Source organism: Dendrobates tinctorius, unplaced genomic scaffold (genome assembly GCF_039654945.1).
Source record: "Dendrobates tinctorius isolate UK_male_01 unplaced genomic scaffold, ASM3965494v1 ptg000063l, whole genome shotgun sequence".
Classification (NCBI taxonomy): Eukaryota; Metazoa; Chordata; class Amphibia; order Anura; family Dendrobatidae; genus Dendrobates; species Dendrobates tinctorius.
Window position 1 is genome coordinate 13,304,558 of NW_027361731.1, and position 14,971 is coordinate 13,319,528.

Below are 14,971 nucleotides of genomic sequence, written 5' to 3' on the forward strand. Positions count from 1 at the left end.
CATGTGTCCTATTGGGGGCGATTCATGTACGGAGCGGAGCCGCGTGTGTCCTATTGGGGGTGATTCATGTACGGAGCGTAGCCGCGTGTGTCCTATTGGGGGTGATTCATGTACGGAGCCGCATGTGTCCTATTGGGGGTGATCCATGTACTGAGCGGAGCCGCGCGTGTCCTATTGGGGGTGATTCATGTACGGAGCGGAGCCGCGTGTGTCCTATTGGGGGTGATTCATGTACGGAGCCGCGTGTGTCCTATTGGGGGTGATCCATGTACGGAGCGGAGCCGCGTGTGTCCTATTGGGGGTGATTCATGTACGGAGCGGAGCCGCGTGTGTCCTATTAGGGGAGATTCATGTACGGAGCGGAGCCGCTTGTGTCCTATTGGGGGAGATTCATGTACGGAGCGGAGCCGCGTGTGTCCTATTGGGGGGGAGATTCATGTACGGAGCGGAGCCGCGTGTGTCCTATTGGGGGTGATTCATGTACGGAGCGGAGCCGCGTGTGTCCTATTGGGGGTGATTCATGTACGGAGCGGAGCCGCGCGTGTCCTATTGGGGGTGATTCATGTACGGAGCAGAGCCGCGTGTGTCCTATTGGGGGCGATTCATGTACGGAGCGGAGCCGCGTGTGTCCTATTGGGGGTGATCCATGTACGGAGCGGAGCCGCGCGTGTCCTATTGGGGGTGATTCATGTACGGAGCGGAGCCGCGTGTGTCCTATTGGGGGTGATCCATGTACGGAGCGGAGCCGCGCGTGTCCTATTGGGGGTGATTCATGTACGGAGCCGCGTGTGTCCTATTGGGGGTGATCCATGTACGGAGCGGAGCCGCGCGTGTCCTATTGGGGGTGATTCATGTACGGAGCGGAGCCGCGTGTGTCCTATTGGGGGTGATTCATGTACGGAGCGGAGCCGCGTGTGTCCTATTGGGGAAGATTCATGTACGGAGCGGAGCCGCGCGTGTCCTATTGGGGGCGATTCGTGTACGGAGCGGAGCCGCGTGTGTCCTATTGGGGGTGATTCATGTACGGCGCGGAGCCGCGTGTGTCTTATTGGGGGAGATTCATGTACGGAGCGGAGCCGCGTGTGTCCTATTGGGGGTGATTCATGTACGGAGCCGCGTGTGTCCTATTGGGGGTGATCCATGTACGGAGCGGAGCCGCGTGTGTCCTATTGGGGGTGATTCATGTACGGAGCGGAGCCGCGTGTGTCTTATTGGGGGAGATTCATGTACGGAGCGGAGCCGCGTGTGTCCTATTGGGGGAGATTCATGTACGGAGCGGAGCCGCGTGTGTCCTATTGGGGGCGATTCATGTACGGAGCGGAACCGCGTGTGTCCTATTGGGGGTGATCCATGTACGGAGCAGAGCCGCGCGTGTCCTATTGGGGGTGATTCATGTACGGAGCGGAGCCGCGTGTGTCCTATTGGGGGTGATCCATGTACGGAGCGGAGCCGCGCGTGTCCTATTGGGGGTGATTCATGTACGGAGCGGAGCTGCGTGTGTCCTATTGGGGGTGATTCATGTACGGAGCCGCGTGTGTCCTATTGGGGGTGATCCATGTACGGAGCGGAGCCGCGTGTGTCCTATTGGGGGTGATTCATGTACGGAGCCGCGTGTGTCCTATTGGGGGCGATTCATGTACGGAGCGGAGCCGCGTGTGTCCTATTGGGGGTGATCCATGTACGGAGCAGAGCCGCGCGTGTCCTATTGGGGGTGATTCATGTACGGAGCGGAGCCGCGTGTGTCCTATTGGGGGTGATCCATGTACGGAGCAGAGCCGCGTGTCCTATTGGGGACGATTCATGTACGGAGCGGAGCCATGTGTCCTATTGGGGGAGACTCATGTACGGAGCCGCGTGTGTCCTATTGGGGACGATTCATGTACGGAGCGGAGCCGCGTGTCCTATTGGAGGAGACTCATGTACGGAGCCGCGTGTGTCCTATTGGGGCCGATTCATGTACGGAGCGGAGCCGCATGTCCTATTGGGGGTGATTCATGTACGGAGCGGAGCCATGTGTCCTATTGGGGACAATTCATGTACGGAGCGGAGCCGCATGTGTCCTATTGGGGACGATTCATGTACGGAGCGGAGCCGCATGTGTCCTATTGGGGACGATTCATGTACAGAGCGGAGCCGCATGTGTCCTATTGGGGACGATTCATGTACAGAGCGGAGCCGCATGTGTCCTATTGGGGGCGATTCATGTACGGAGCGGAGCCGCATGTGTCCTATTGGGGGCGATTCATGTACGGAGCGGAGCCGCGTGTGTCCTATTGGGGGTGATTCGTGTATGGAGCGGAGCCGCGTGTGTCCTATTGGGGGTGATCCATGTACGGAGCGGAGCCGCGTGTGTCCTATTGGGGGTGATTCATGTACGGAGCCGCGTGTGTCCTATTGGGGGTGATTCACGTATGGAGCGGAGCCACGTGTGTCTTATTGGGGGAGATTCATGTACGGAGCCGCGTGTGTCCTATTGGGGGCGATTCATGTACGGAGCGGAGCCGCATGTGTCCTATTGGGGGCGATTCATGTACGGAGCGGAGCCGCGTGTGTCCTATTGGGGGTGATCCATGTACGGAGCGGAGCCGCGTGTGTCCTATTGGGGGTGATTCATGTACGGAGCGGAGCCGCGTGTGTCCTATTGGGGGTGATTCACGTATGGAGCGGAGCCGCGTGTGTCTTATTGGGGGAGATTCATGTACGGAGCCGCGTGTGTCCTATTGGGGGTGATTCGTGTACGGAGCCGCGTGTGTCCTATTGGGGGTGATCCATGTACGGAGCGGAGCCGCGTGTGTCTTATTGGGGGTGATTCGTGTACGGAGCGGAGCCGCGTGTGTCCTATTGGGGACGACTCATGTACGGAGCCGCGTGTGTCCTATTGGGGGTGATTCATGTACGGAGCCGCGTGTGTCTTATTGGGGGTGATCCATGTACGGAGCGGAGCCGCGTGTGTCTTATTGGGGGTGATTCGTGTACGGAGCGGAGCCGTGTGTGTCCTATTGGGGGTGATTCATGTACGGAGCCGCGTGTGTCTTATTGGGGGTGATTCATGTACGGAGCGGAGCCGCTTGTGTCCTATTGGGGGAGATTCATGTACGGAGCGGAGCCGTGTGTGTCCTATTGGGGGAGATTCATGTACGGAGCGGAGCCGCGTGTGTCTTATTGGGGGTGATTCATGTACGGAGCGGAGCCGCGTGTGTCCTATTGGGGGTGATCCATGTACGGAGCGGAGCCGTGTGTGTCCTATTGGGGGAGATTCATGTACGGAGCCGCGTGTGTCCTATTGGGGGAGATTCATGTACGGAGCCGCGTGTGTCCTATTGGGGGAGATTCATGTACGGAGCGGAGCCGCGTGTGTCCTATTGGGGGTGATTCGTGTACGGAGCGGAGCCGCGTGTGTCCTATTGGGGGAGATTCGTGTACGGAGCGGAGCTGCGTGTGTCCTATTGGGGGAGATTCATGTACGGAGCCGCGTGTGTCCTATTGGGGGAGATTCATGTACGGAGCCGCGTGTGTCCTATTGGGGGTGATTCATGTACGGAGCGGAGCCGCGTGTGTCCTATTGGGGGTGATTCGTGTACGGAGCGGAGCCGCGTGTGTCCTATTGGGGGTGATTCGTGTACGGAGCGGAGCCGCGTGTGTCCTATTGGGGGAGATTCGTGTACGGAGCGGAGCTGCGTGTGTCCTATTGGGGGAGATTCATGTACGGAGCCGCGTGTGTCCTATTGGGGGTGATTCGTGTACGGAGCGGAGCCGCGTGTGTCCTATTGGGGGCGATTCATGTACGGAGCGGAGCCGCGTGTGTCCTATTGGGGGCGATTCGTGTACGGAGCGGAGCTGCGTGTGTCCTATTGGGGGTGATTCGTGTATGGAGCGGAGCCGCGTGTGTCTTATTGGGGGTGATTCGTGTACGGAGCGGAGCCGCGTGTGTCCTATTGGGGGAGATTCATGTACGGAGCGGAGCTGCGTGTGTCCTATTGGGGGAGATTCATGTACGGAGCCGCGTGTGTCCTATTGGGGGTGATTCGTGTATGGAGCGGAGCCGCGTGTGTCCTATTGGGGGAGATTCATGTACGGAGCCGCGTGTGTCCTATTGGGGGCGATTCATGTACGGAGCCGCGTGTGTCCTATTGGGGGAGATTCGTGTACGGAGCGGAGCCGCGTGTGTCCTATTGGGGGTGATTCGTGTATGGAGCGGAGCCGCGTGTGTCCTATTGGGGGAGATTCATGTACGGAGCCGCGTGAGTGCTATTGGGGGCGCTGTCCGCGGTGTAGGGTCGCCAGTGTGACTGAGGCTGCAGTTCCCGGGAGGAGGATAGAAAGCGGAACATCACACAGAGGAAATCCGAGTGTATGGAGAACGGCCGAGTGTGAACAGCGGCGAATCCTACCTGCACCCTCAGAGACGCACGGCACGCGCTGGACCGTATCGGCTCCGTCCAAGTGTGACGTCATTTCCGGGGGCGTGTCATACGAGGAGGCAGGGTGGAGCGTAGACTGTATGGGCTACGCCATTTGCAGCCCTGCAGCCAATCAGCAGCTGCAGCTCCCGAGACTGCACCTCCCCTGACACTCCCCCTACACAGAGGACACCGCTAGGCCCCGCCTTTTCCGGGACGTCATCTTCTCACAGGAAGCTCCCGCTGGAAGCTCCTCCCTCCCCCTGGATTCTTCTTGTGTCCCGGTGCGCGGCTCTGCGGGTGAAGGTCTGTACAGAGTTCTCCCTCTCCTTCTATATCGCCTCCATACTCCGCCGCGCTGTACACTAGTGATGGGCAGTCCGGCTCTCACGGCTCCGCTCACCAAAAAGAGCCGGCTCTTTTTCGACTCCTTTTGGATCCTAAATGGATCCCTATTGTATATGTGTTATGGCGTTCTAAACTCCGCCCATCTACCGTATAAAGCCCGCCCACTCGCTAGGAACCAATTCTAGTGCTTAGTGGGCGGAGTTACGTTTTCCGAACGCCGGGATTTTAGGCTCAGTGAGATCCATTCAAGGGTTTCCTTGGCTCTCACTGGGGTGCCGAGTCCCATCGTTCACCGCGGGGAGCCGGCTCTTTGTGTCGGATCGTTCGAGTCTCCTCACTCACCCCTGTGACTGCGGTCAGTGCTGTGGTCGCGGTTCCTCTCTCCCCTGTGTCCCGGCCGCTGTAACAATTCTCCCCTCACCTGTCCCCTGCAGGCGGCCATCATTCCTTCTCTGGCGCCAAATAGGATTAACCCCCGGAGGGAATTTCATTTTTGTTTTTCCCTCTCCTTCTTCCCAGAGCCATAACGTTTTTAGTTTTCCGCCAATATGGCCGGGTGATTGCTTATTTTTTGCGGGACGAGTTGTACTTTTGAACGACACCATTGGTTTTACCATGTCGTGTACTGGAAAACGGGAAATAAATTCCATGTGTGGTGAAATTGCAAAAAAACTGCAATCCCACACGTGTTTTTCCTTTGGCTTCTTTGCTCGGTTCACTAGATGCTAAATCTGCCATCATGATTCTCCAGGTCATTACGAGCTCATAGACACCAAACACGTCTGGGTTCTGTTTTATCCAAGTGGTGAAAAAAAAGTCCAAAAAAAAAAAGAATGGCGCCATTTTCTGAGACCCGTAGCGGCTCCATTTTTCGTGATCTGGGGTCGGGTGAGGGCCTATTATTTGCGTGCCGGGCTGACGTTTCTAATGATACCACTTTGGTGCGGATACGTTCTTTTGATCACCCGTTATTGCATTTTAATACAATGTCGCGGCGACCAAAAAAAGTAATTCTGTCGTTTTTGTTTTTTTTTCTCACTACGCCGTTCAGCGATCGGGTTAATTCTATTTTTTTATTGATGGGGCGATTCTGAATGCAGCGATACCCAATCTATGTAGGTTTCATTTTATATTGTTTTATTTTGAATGGGGGCAAAAGAGGGCTGATTTGTACTTTTTATATTTTTTTTTTTATATATTTAAAAACTTTTTTTTTTTTTTTTGTATTTTTGACATGCTTCAATAGCCTCCATGGGTTTATGAAGCAAATAAACCTTCATTGACTTTTTAACCCCTTTCTGACATCTATCCCGTCCACTAGAGATGAGCAACTTTGCCTTTTTTAGAGTCGAGTTGGGTTTCATGAAACCCGACTTTCTCAAAAGTTGAGTCGAACGAAATCGGCCGACAATAGGGAAAAGTCGGGGGCCGACTGAAACACGAAACCCAATGCAAGTCAATGGGGAAGCAAAGTCGGCAGGGAGTGGAGGACAGGAAACACACATACATGCCGGACCGCTTTTTTAAAGTGCGCGAAACTCTCTCTCTCTCCCCGGATGCTACACATGTCATCTCGTTGCCCGCAGTGTACGTCCTTTCTCAGTGGCTGAAAAAAAAGTCACATGCAAGCAGGGTGGATAAAAATCTTGATTTTTTTTAAAAAAATCAAAAAAATCAGATTTTTTTGATTTAAATCAGATTTTTTAATCAAGTTGTACACAAGCAAAACTTTGTCTTTTTGCAAATCTAATTGTTTTACACAAATAAAAATATTAAAACAGTTGATTATGAAACCTAATAATTTTTATTTGCACTATTAAACACTCAGAATTGAACTACAGAGAGTAAGTACTTTTTAACAATAGCCTATCTCTAACGTTTGAAGTAAGCAAACATCTTCAGTGAATACATCAGTCCTTTAAGCCTACTGTTTATTTAGGACTTTTAATAGGAAAACCAGTTGTCCTGCTTTAGCAGTTCCTAAGCGGTTTCGGACTGTTGTGTGCACAAAACCAAATGAAGAAAACAATCTCTCTACTGCGGATGAAGCCGATGCAGTCAGTAGCTGAGTAGCTAGATTTATTATCTTTGCTGGAAGAACAAGTGATTGCGACTTCCACCAGTCCAGTGGTTTTAGTTCATTAACGACGTTATCTGCAAACATGTATTTTTGAAATGGTGCAGATTCACACTTCAATTTCAGCACAGTTGCCACAATGTCATGGTTAGTATTGGCGAGCCACTCCATTGCAGAGTTGATTTCCGCCTCAGATAATTTTTTCCCTCTGTAGATGGGATGCAAGATATTGTCTAAATAGTGTTCTTCTTTTAATGCTTGGTCCTTGCGGTGCTGTATTGCAACCTTTACATTGTTTGAGAGGTTCAAGAGATCTAGAGAACCTTCTAAATCTTTCCAAACTTCTGTGGCATCAGCTATGGTTGCAGTATCTTTCTGCATTTTATCCAACGCAATCGATATTGGCTTTAACCTTTCCAAAAGGTCCTCGGCATTTCTCTTCACACCAAGATTTAATACTTTGCTTCGTATATTAGCATCAATTTTATCCCGATGTGTTTCGCAAATGGACAGTAATTTTGACCAGTTGTTAATAAACAGTTCCAAGCAGTCAGCCAAGGTATTCCATCTAACATCTTGTGGTAGAACCAACTTCAGTCCTCCCATTTCCTTGTAGGTTGCATGTGCAAAATGATTATTGCGGAAATATTTAACAATTTCTACAACATGTTCCTTGACACCCAAAATATGCAGGTCTTTTGCCAAAAGATGCAACAAATGGGCAGAACAACCGTATGTAATGACATTTGTGTCATCCTGTGCCAGTTCCGCTCGCATTTTTGCCACATTGCTTGCGTTATCAGTAACTAAGCTCCTTACTTTACATCCAAACTGTTCTTGGCATTGGTGAATTGAGTTCTTAGCAATTTCAAGTAAATATTCAGCAGTATGTGAATTTCCAGATGTGTCGATTGTGTCTGTAAGGTAAGTTTCACCATCTTCTGTTGTGACACAAGTGCAAATTATGGGGTCGTTGTGGATGTTGCTCCAACCATCCAAGCTCATGTTAACAACCTTGTCTTTCAAATATTTTGTACAAGCCGCTCTTTCTATGTCGTATACAGCCTGAAGATGTTTTCCTGAGATATCAAATCTACTTGGTGGTTTGTAGCCTGGTCTAATTCCTTCGATCATTTGTACAAACAATGGGTGCTCAACTAGTCGGAAAGAAGAATTGGTTGCAAATATGAATTTAGCAATTAATTCATCAAAATGTTCTTTCTGGCTCGTCGTAGTCTTTAAGATGAATTTTTCTACACTTTGCACGCAAAGTTTTTTTTTGGGCTGCTTTGTTGAAGTTGTACCCAGATATTGATTGTCACGTGCAGCACAAGCCATATTTGACCCTGAAAGCACAGAAATTAAAAATATAAATCGACTGCGTATTTGAAGAAATATAACGAAAATATTGAAACAAACTTTTTGAACAATGTAATGGTCCTCGTCCTATAAGGGCTGTCTCAAAAGTTATGCTACTCAAGTTTTCCGGTGAGGTAGCTGTAATACTGGTAACTAATATCAGAGCCTCAGCAACTGAAAAAAATTATGTCACAAAAGTTTTAAAAATGTTTTTTTTTTAAAATGGTCAATTTGGCAGACTTCAAAAGTGAATTGCAGCCTACAATAAAAAAAAAATAAGCGTATACACACTTTATTTTTACTTAAAGGACATGTGCACCTTTATTTTTTAAGGTGCAGCCAGTCACAGTGTGCACATGTGCTCCCCCCGCAGCTCTCTTACCTCCGATGTCAGCGCTGCGGGGATCCGTGGCTTCGTTCTGCCCGTCCGCGAGCGCGCCTCCATTCATTTCAATGGAGCGTGCGGCCCGCTGACGTCACGCCGCTGGATCACTGCGAGTAGGCCGCAACCGGAGGACGGGAGGCGGACGGTCAAAACGAAGCCACGGATCTCAGCGCTGCGGGGATCGGAGGTAAGAGCGCTGCGGGGGGGAGGACATGTGCACCTTAAAAAAATAAAGGTGCACATGTCCTTTAGCGTTAATTTTCTGTGAAATATTGCCTTAACATAAATTTAAATTCTATACTCCAGAACTACCAGTGCTAGAAATTTTTCTTTTCATAGACTTTAACCATCCCAGTAAAATGTCTGTTAAAAAAATAGGTTGTAAATTAATTGCCAGACTTACCACTAGTACTAGGCTCCTGGTGCATAAGAAGCTGTGGGGGTTCATTGACATTAGTTGTATCACTATCAACATCTTCATTTCCCTTCTGGTTGCAGTTTTCATAATGTGATTTCAAACGGCAAACAAGTCCTTGGATATCCTTTTGACAGTATTTGCACTTTGCTCTTGCACCTTTCTTTCCAAGATCTGCTGCTGGCATCTCAACAAAATGAACCCAAATAGGGTCTCTCTTACGACCTGCTGCCATGGCTCACACAGATCACTTATGAAGTTTGATTGTTACTACAGCCTGAGCCAAGCACTGCTGATGTTACTACAGCCTGAGCCAAGTACTGCTGACTATCCAACAAGTTTGGGCATGTCAACTGAATGCAGGGAAAAAGAAACTAAACCAAAACTGAAACCAAGCTAGAAGTGTGGAATTAAAGGGGCAGTATGAACAAAATGTGGAGGCTATTAATAGTTTATACAATTAAGACATGCTGCTTTTAAACACCTACCTATTGCCATATAGTAAAACAAAAAAGATTTTTACTTACTTTGGGGTCCCCCCCTCACCCTGGCATTAGATCGTTGCCCCTAGTTTCGTCCGTGTAACTATGGGCGCACATGCACACTGCTCTCACTTCTCATTTTAATCGTGATTTATATTAAAAAAAAACCTTTTGATTTAAATCAGTGATTTAAATCATGATTTAAATCGGCGTGATTTAAATCAATCCACCCTGCATGCAAGCATTCTGGGAGATCCGACTTTGGCCCTTGTTTTGCCGACCCCATGGCCGACTTCACTCTGTGGTCTGATTCGGTCGACGAAACCCGACTTTGCCATAAGTCGGCGATTTATGAATCTGGCCGACCTGTTTCGCTCAACTCCAGCGTCCACGTGACTCTTGCCCGTATGACCGGGGACGGGATAGTACGTCACTGCGATCAACGGCGCTCACGGGGGGAGCACCGCTGATCGCGTCCGGGTGTCAGCTGATTATCACAGCTGACACAGTATGGACCGCCCCCAACACATTAACCCCTGGCACACTGCGATCAAACATGATCACAGTGTACCGAGGGCACAGAGAAGCAGGGAGGGGGCTCCCTCAGTGCTTCCCTGAGACCCTCAAAACAGCACGATGTGATCACGCTGATCTGAAGGCCTCCTCCCTGCAAGCCCCCGGATTCAATATGGCTCTGGGGGCCTTTGGGGTCCTGCAAGAAGGCAGTTTCCTCAGTGCCTCCTGAGAAAGCCTCAGAGTCTGTCAGATTGCTGTCACTGATCAGCGATCTGACACTATACAGTGATGTCCCACACTGGGACAATATAATAAAGTAACAAAAAGAAATATTCCCTAATTTTTTTTTCTATATTAAAAAAAAAGCAATAAAAGTACACATATTTAGTATCGCCGCATCCGTAACGACCCGCCCTATAAAACTGTCCCACTAGTGAACCCCTTAAAAAAAAAAAGATAAAAACAAGCAAAAGAACAATGCTTTATCATCATACTGTCGAACAAAAAGTGCAATAACACGCAATCAAAAAGACGGATATAAATATCCATGGTACCACTGAAAACGTCATCTTGTCCCGCAAAAAACGAGCCACCACACAGCGTCATCAGCGAAAAAATAAAAAAGTTATAGAATAAAGCGATGCAAAAATAATTTTTTATATAAAATTGTTTTTATTGTATAAAAGCCCCAAAACATAAAAAAAGACATAACTGAGGTATCGCTGTAACCGTACTGACCCAAAGAATAAAACCGCTTTATCAATTTTACCGCATGCGTAACGGTGTAAACGCACCCCCCAAAAGAAATTCATGAAACACTGGTTTTTGCTCATTCTGCGTCCCAAAAATCTGAATAAAAAGCGATCAAAAAATGTCACGTGCCCGAAAATGGTACCAATAAAAACGTCAACTCGTCCCGCAAAAAATAAGGCCTCCCGTGACTCGGTGGGTCAAAATACGGAAAAATTATAGCTCTCAATATGTGGTGATGCAAAAACTATTTTTACAATAAAAAGCGTCTTTTAGCGTGCGACAGCTGCCAAACATAAAAACCGCCATAAATAGTAAATCAAACCCCCCGTTATCACCCCCTTAGTTAGGGAACAATAATAAATAGAGTTGAGCGATACCAGCCGATACTTGAAAATATCGGATCGGAATGGATCGGCCGATCTTAAAAAAAAGTATCGGTATCGCCGATTCCGATACCGGGAACCAATGCAAGTCAATGGGGCCAAAATATCGGAATTAAAAAAAACCCTTTCTTTCCTTGTAGGTTAATTCTACATGAAGAAAAACAACTAAGAATAATGTAGAATGTATTGTGGGAGGTGGAGGAGACATTAAAGCCATAGAGGTTTAGCCCAATCAAATGGAATAGCAGGAATTAAACTTTTTTTTTAAAGATGTTAGGAGTTACAAAGATATTGACTATGTTAGCCTCATTTATATTTTGCCAGACATGTATGTCTTCTTCTTCTTTCTTCTTTCTTCTTCTTTCTTATTCTTCTTCCTTTTTTTTACCTTCTTCTTCTTCTTCTTATTCCTTTTTTTACATTCTTCTTCTTCTTCTTCTTCCTTTTTTTACATTCTTCTACTTCCTTTTTTTACATTCTTCTTCTTCTTCCTTTTTTTACATTCTTCTTCTTATTCCTTTTTTTACATTCTTCTTCTTATTCCTTTTTTTACATTCTTCTTCTTCTTCCTTTTTTTACATTCTTCTTCTTCTTCTTCTTCTTCCTTTTCTTACATTCTTCATATTCTTCTTATTCAACAATTATTATTCTACATATTCAACTTCTTCATCTTCTTCATCATATTCTTGTTTGTGTCAGGCATTCCTGTAGTTGTTATCTAGAAAAGTTAGAAGTTTACACCTTCCGTTCTGCCTGTCACAAAAGATTTACAACAGGATTTGTCCGCGTTCAGTTTGGCCTGCAGCAGCAGGCCTTTTCCAGGGGCACCACGAGGAGGAACGGACTCACCCCCATACACTGCTTAGTCTTCTTCTGCTTATAAATAAGATAATATCATTTGCTCAGAGTATTAGTCTTATGCTTAATGTTCTTCTGCTTTGTTTTTTTTATGCTTCTTTGTCTTCTCTCTCTTGTTGTTCTGCATCTTGGTGGTTGTCTTCCTGTTCTTTGTCCTCTTGAACCAGCTGACGGTACTGGCACCCGGAGGGGCAGCAGAAGGAACAAGAGCCAATGGCACTACCGAGAACCAGCTGACGGTGCTGGAACCCGGTTACTAAGCAGGAGGTACCTGTGCTACAAAGCACTACCAAGGACCAGCAGACGTTGCCGGAACTCGGATACCGAGATGGAGGCACCTAGGCCAAAGGCTCTGACGAGAACCAGCTGACGGTGCTGGAACCCGGAGGGGTAGCATAAGCTGCAAGAGCAAATGGAAATAGCGAGGACCAGCTGACAGTGCTGGCACCCGGAGGGGCAGCAGAAGGAATAAGAGCCAATGGCACAACCGAGGACCAGCTGACGGTGCTGGAACCCGGTTACTAAGCAGGAGGTACCTGTGCTACAAAGCACTACCAAGGACCAGCAGACGTTGCCGGAACTCGGATACCGAGATGGAGGCACCTAGGCCAAAGGCTCTGACGAGAACCAGCTGACGGTGCTGGAACCCGGAGGGGTAGCATAAGCTGCAAGAGCAAATGGAAATAGCGAGGACCAGCTGACAGTGCTGGCACCCGGAGGGGCAGCAGAAGGAATAAGAGCCAATGGCACAACCGAGGACCAGCTGACGGTGCTGGAACCCGGTTACTAAGCAGGAGGTACCTGTGCTACAAAGCACTACCAAGGACCAGCAGACGTTGCCGGAACTCGGATACCGAGATGGAGGCACCTAGGCCAAAGGCTCTGACGAGAACCAGCTGACGGTGCTGGAACCCGGAGGGGTAGCATAAGCTGCAAGAGCAAATGGAAATAGCGAGGACCAGCTGACAGTGCTGGCACCCGGAGGGGCAGCAGAAGGAATAAGAGCCAATGGCACAACCGAGGACCAGCTGACGGTGCTGGAACCCGGTTACTAAGCAGGAGGTACCTGTGCTACAAAGCACTACCAAGGACCAGCAGACGTTGCCGGAACTCGGATACCGAGATGGAGGCACCTAGGCCAAAGGCTCTGACGAGAACCAGCTGACGGTGCTGGAACCCGGAGGGGTATCAGAAGTTACCCCTGAAAAGCAAAGTTGGCATGCCGCAAGCTGGCCGCAGTTACCGAATCACACAGTCCTACAGGGGGTGCTTGTCCTACTGGCACTATGGAACAAGCCTTTCTTACCAGAACCCGCAGTCCACATAAGAAGCACCTAAACTGCTGGCACCCTAGCCTCGGCTAACCCAACCGCAACACGACATGGCAACTTGGGGTGGCAAACTGACATTGACACTTCCCGGAAACAGCAGGCAGGGCTGGAACCAAGCTGGGCAGGAGGGAGTACCCGTGCCAAAGTCAGTTATGAGCAGCAACTGGCGATGTTGGAGCCCAGGACAAGCACTTAGCAGGCTGAGGCCTGATGTGCTGTCAATTGGGAGGCAGCAGGACAGATTGCCATCAAAACAGCAGGGGAACAGCTGACGTTACTGAACCCCACAAACACAGGAGCTAGTGTTTTACTCTGTGAAGACGGCACTTCCGAGCAACAACTGGCTGTGTTGAAGCCCAGGGACAAGCACGGAGCAGGCTGAGGCTGCATTGAAGAAATTTTAAGATCGGTTGTAGACTACTAATTTGAACCAAGCTCCACTTAGGCCTGTGGCTTCACTGATTTTCGTATTTCCCCTGTCCTCCAACCCCGCCAGTTACAGCTCCGAAGTGGCGTCTGCACAATCCACACTTGTTCCTGTGTTACAGGTGTTCAGTCCGGTCAGTTAATCCCCTGATGTGTGTCCGGCAATGTCGCCTGCTCTGTCCACATTCCCATAATGGGAATGTGTATAGAGCAGGCGACATTGCCGGACACACATCAGGGGATTAACTGACCGGACTGAACACCTGTAACACAGGAACAAGTGTGGATTGTGCAGACGCCACTTCGGAGCTGTAACTGGCAGGGTTGGAGGACAGTGGAAATACGAGAGACAGTGGAGCCACAGGCCTAATTGGAGCACGGTTAAAAATCAGTAGTGGTACGACTGTGTAGGCAGCAGGAGACTTTGCCATCTACACAGCAGGGGATCAGCTGACGTTACTGAACCCCACTGAGACACGGGAGCAAGTGTCTCTTTCCGTGTGGACGGCACTTCCGAACTACAACTGGCTGTGTTGAAGCCCAGGAAATAGGAGGGTGTAGGCAGAGGCCTACTGTATTTTGAATGAGGTGACAGCAGGAGAGACTGCCATCCACAAAGCAGGGGATCAGCTGACGTTACTGAACCCCACTGAGACACGGGAGCAAGTGTCTCTTTCCGTGTGGACGGCACTTCCGAGCTACAACTGGCTGTGTTGAAGCCCAGGAAATAGGAGGGTGTAGGCAGAGGCCTACTGTATTTTGAATGAGGTGACAGCAGGAGAGACTGCCATCCACACAGCAGGGGATCAGCTGACATTACTGAACCCCACTGAGACACGGGAGCAAGTATCTCTTTCCGTGTGGACGGCACTTCCGAACTACAACTGGCTGTGTTGAAGCCCAGGAAATAGGAGGGTGTAGGCAGAGGCCTACTGTATTTTGAATGAGGTGACAGCAGGAGAGACTGCCATCCACACAGCAGGGGATCAGCTGACGTTACTGAACCCCACTGAGACACGGGAGCAAGTGTCTCTTTCCGTGTGGACGGCACTTCCGAGCTACAACTGGCTGTGTTGAAGCCCAGGAAATAGGAGGGTGTAGGCAGAGGCCTACTGTATTTTGAATGAGGTGACAGCAGGAGAGACTGCCATCCACACAGCAGGGGATCAGCTGACATTACTGAACCCCACTGAGACACGGGAGCAAGTATCTCTTTCCGTGTGGACGGCACTTCCGAA

General features: G+C 49.4%; 2 protein-coding genes across 2 annotated transcripts in view; one reads left to right on the top strand and one right to left on the bottom strand.

The window, feature by feature from the left end:
• Positions 1 to 4,840, bottom strand: part of LOC141094193 (uncharacterized) — an 85,355-nt gene extending 80,515 nt beyond the window's left edge. Inside the window, exon 1 of the mRNA XM_073579957.1 lies at positions 4,392 to 4,840. The gene's annotated coding sequence lies outside the window, so the exon portion shown is untranslated. The remainder of the gene's footprint in view (positions 1 to 4,391) is intronic.
• Positions 4,630 to 14,971, top strand: part of LOC141094282 (uncharacterized) — a 50,406-nt gene continuing 40,064 nt past the window's right edge. The window contains exon 1 of the mRNA XM_073580118.1: positions 4,630 to 4,706. The gene's annotated coding sequence lies outside the window, so the exon portion shown is untranslated. The remainder of the gene's footprint in view (positions 4,707 to 14,971) is intronic.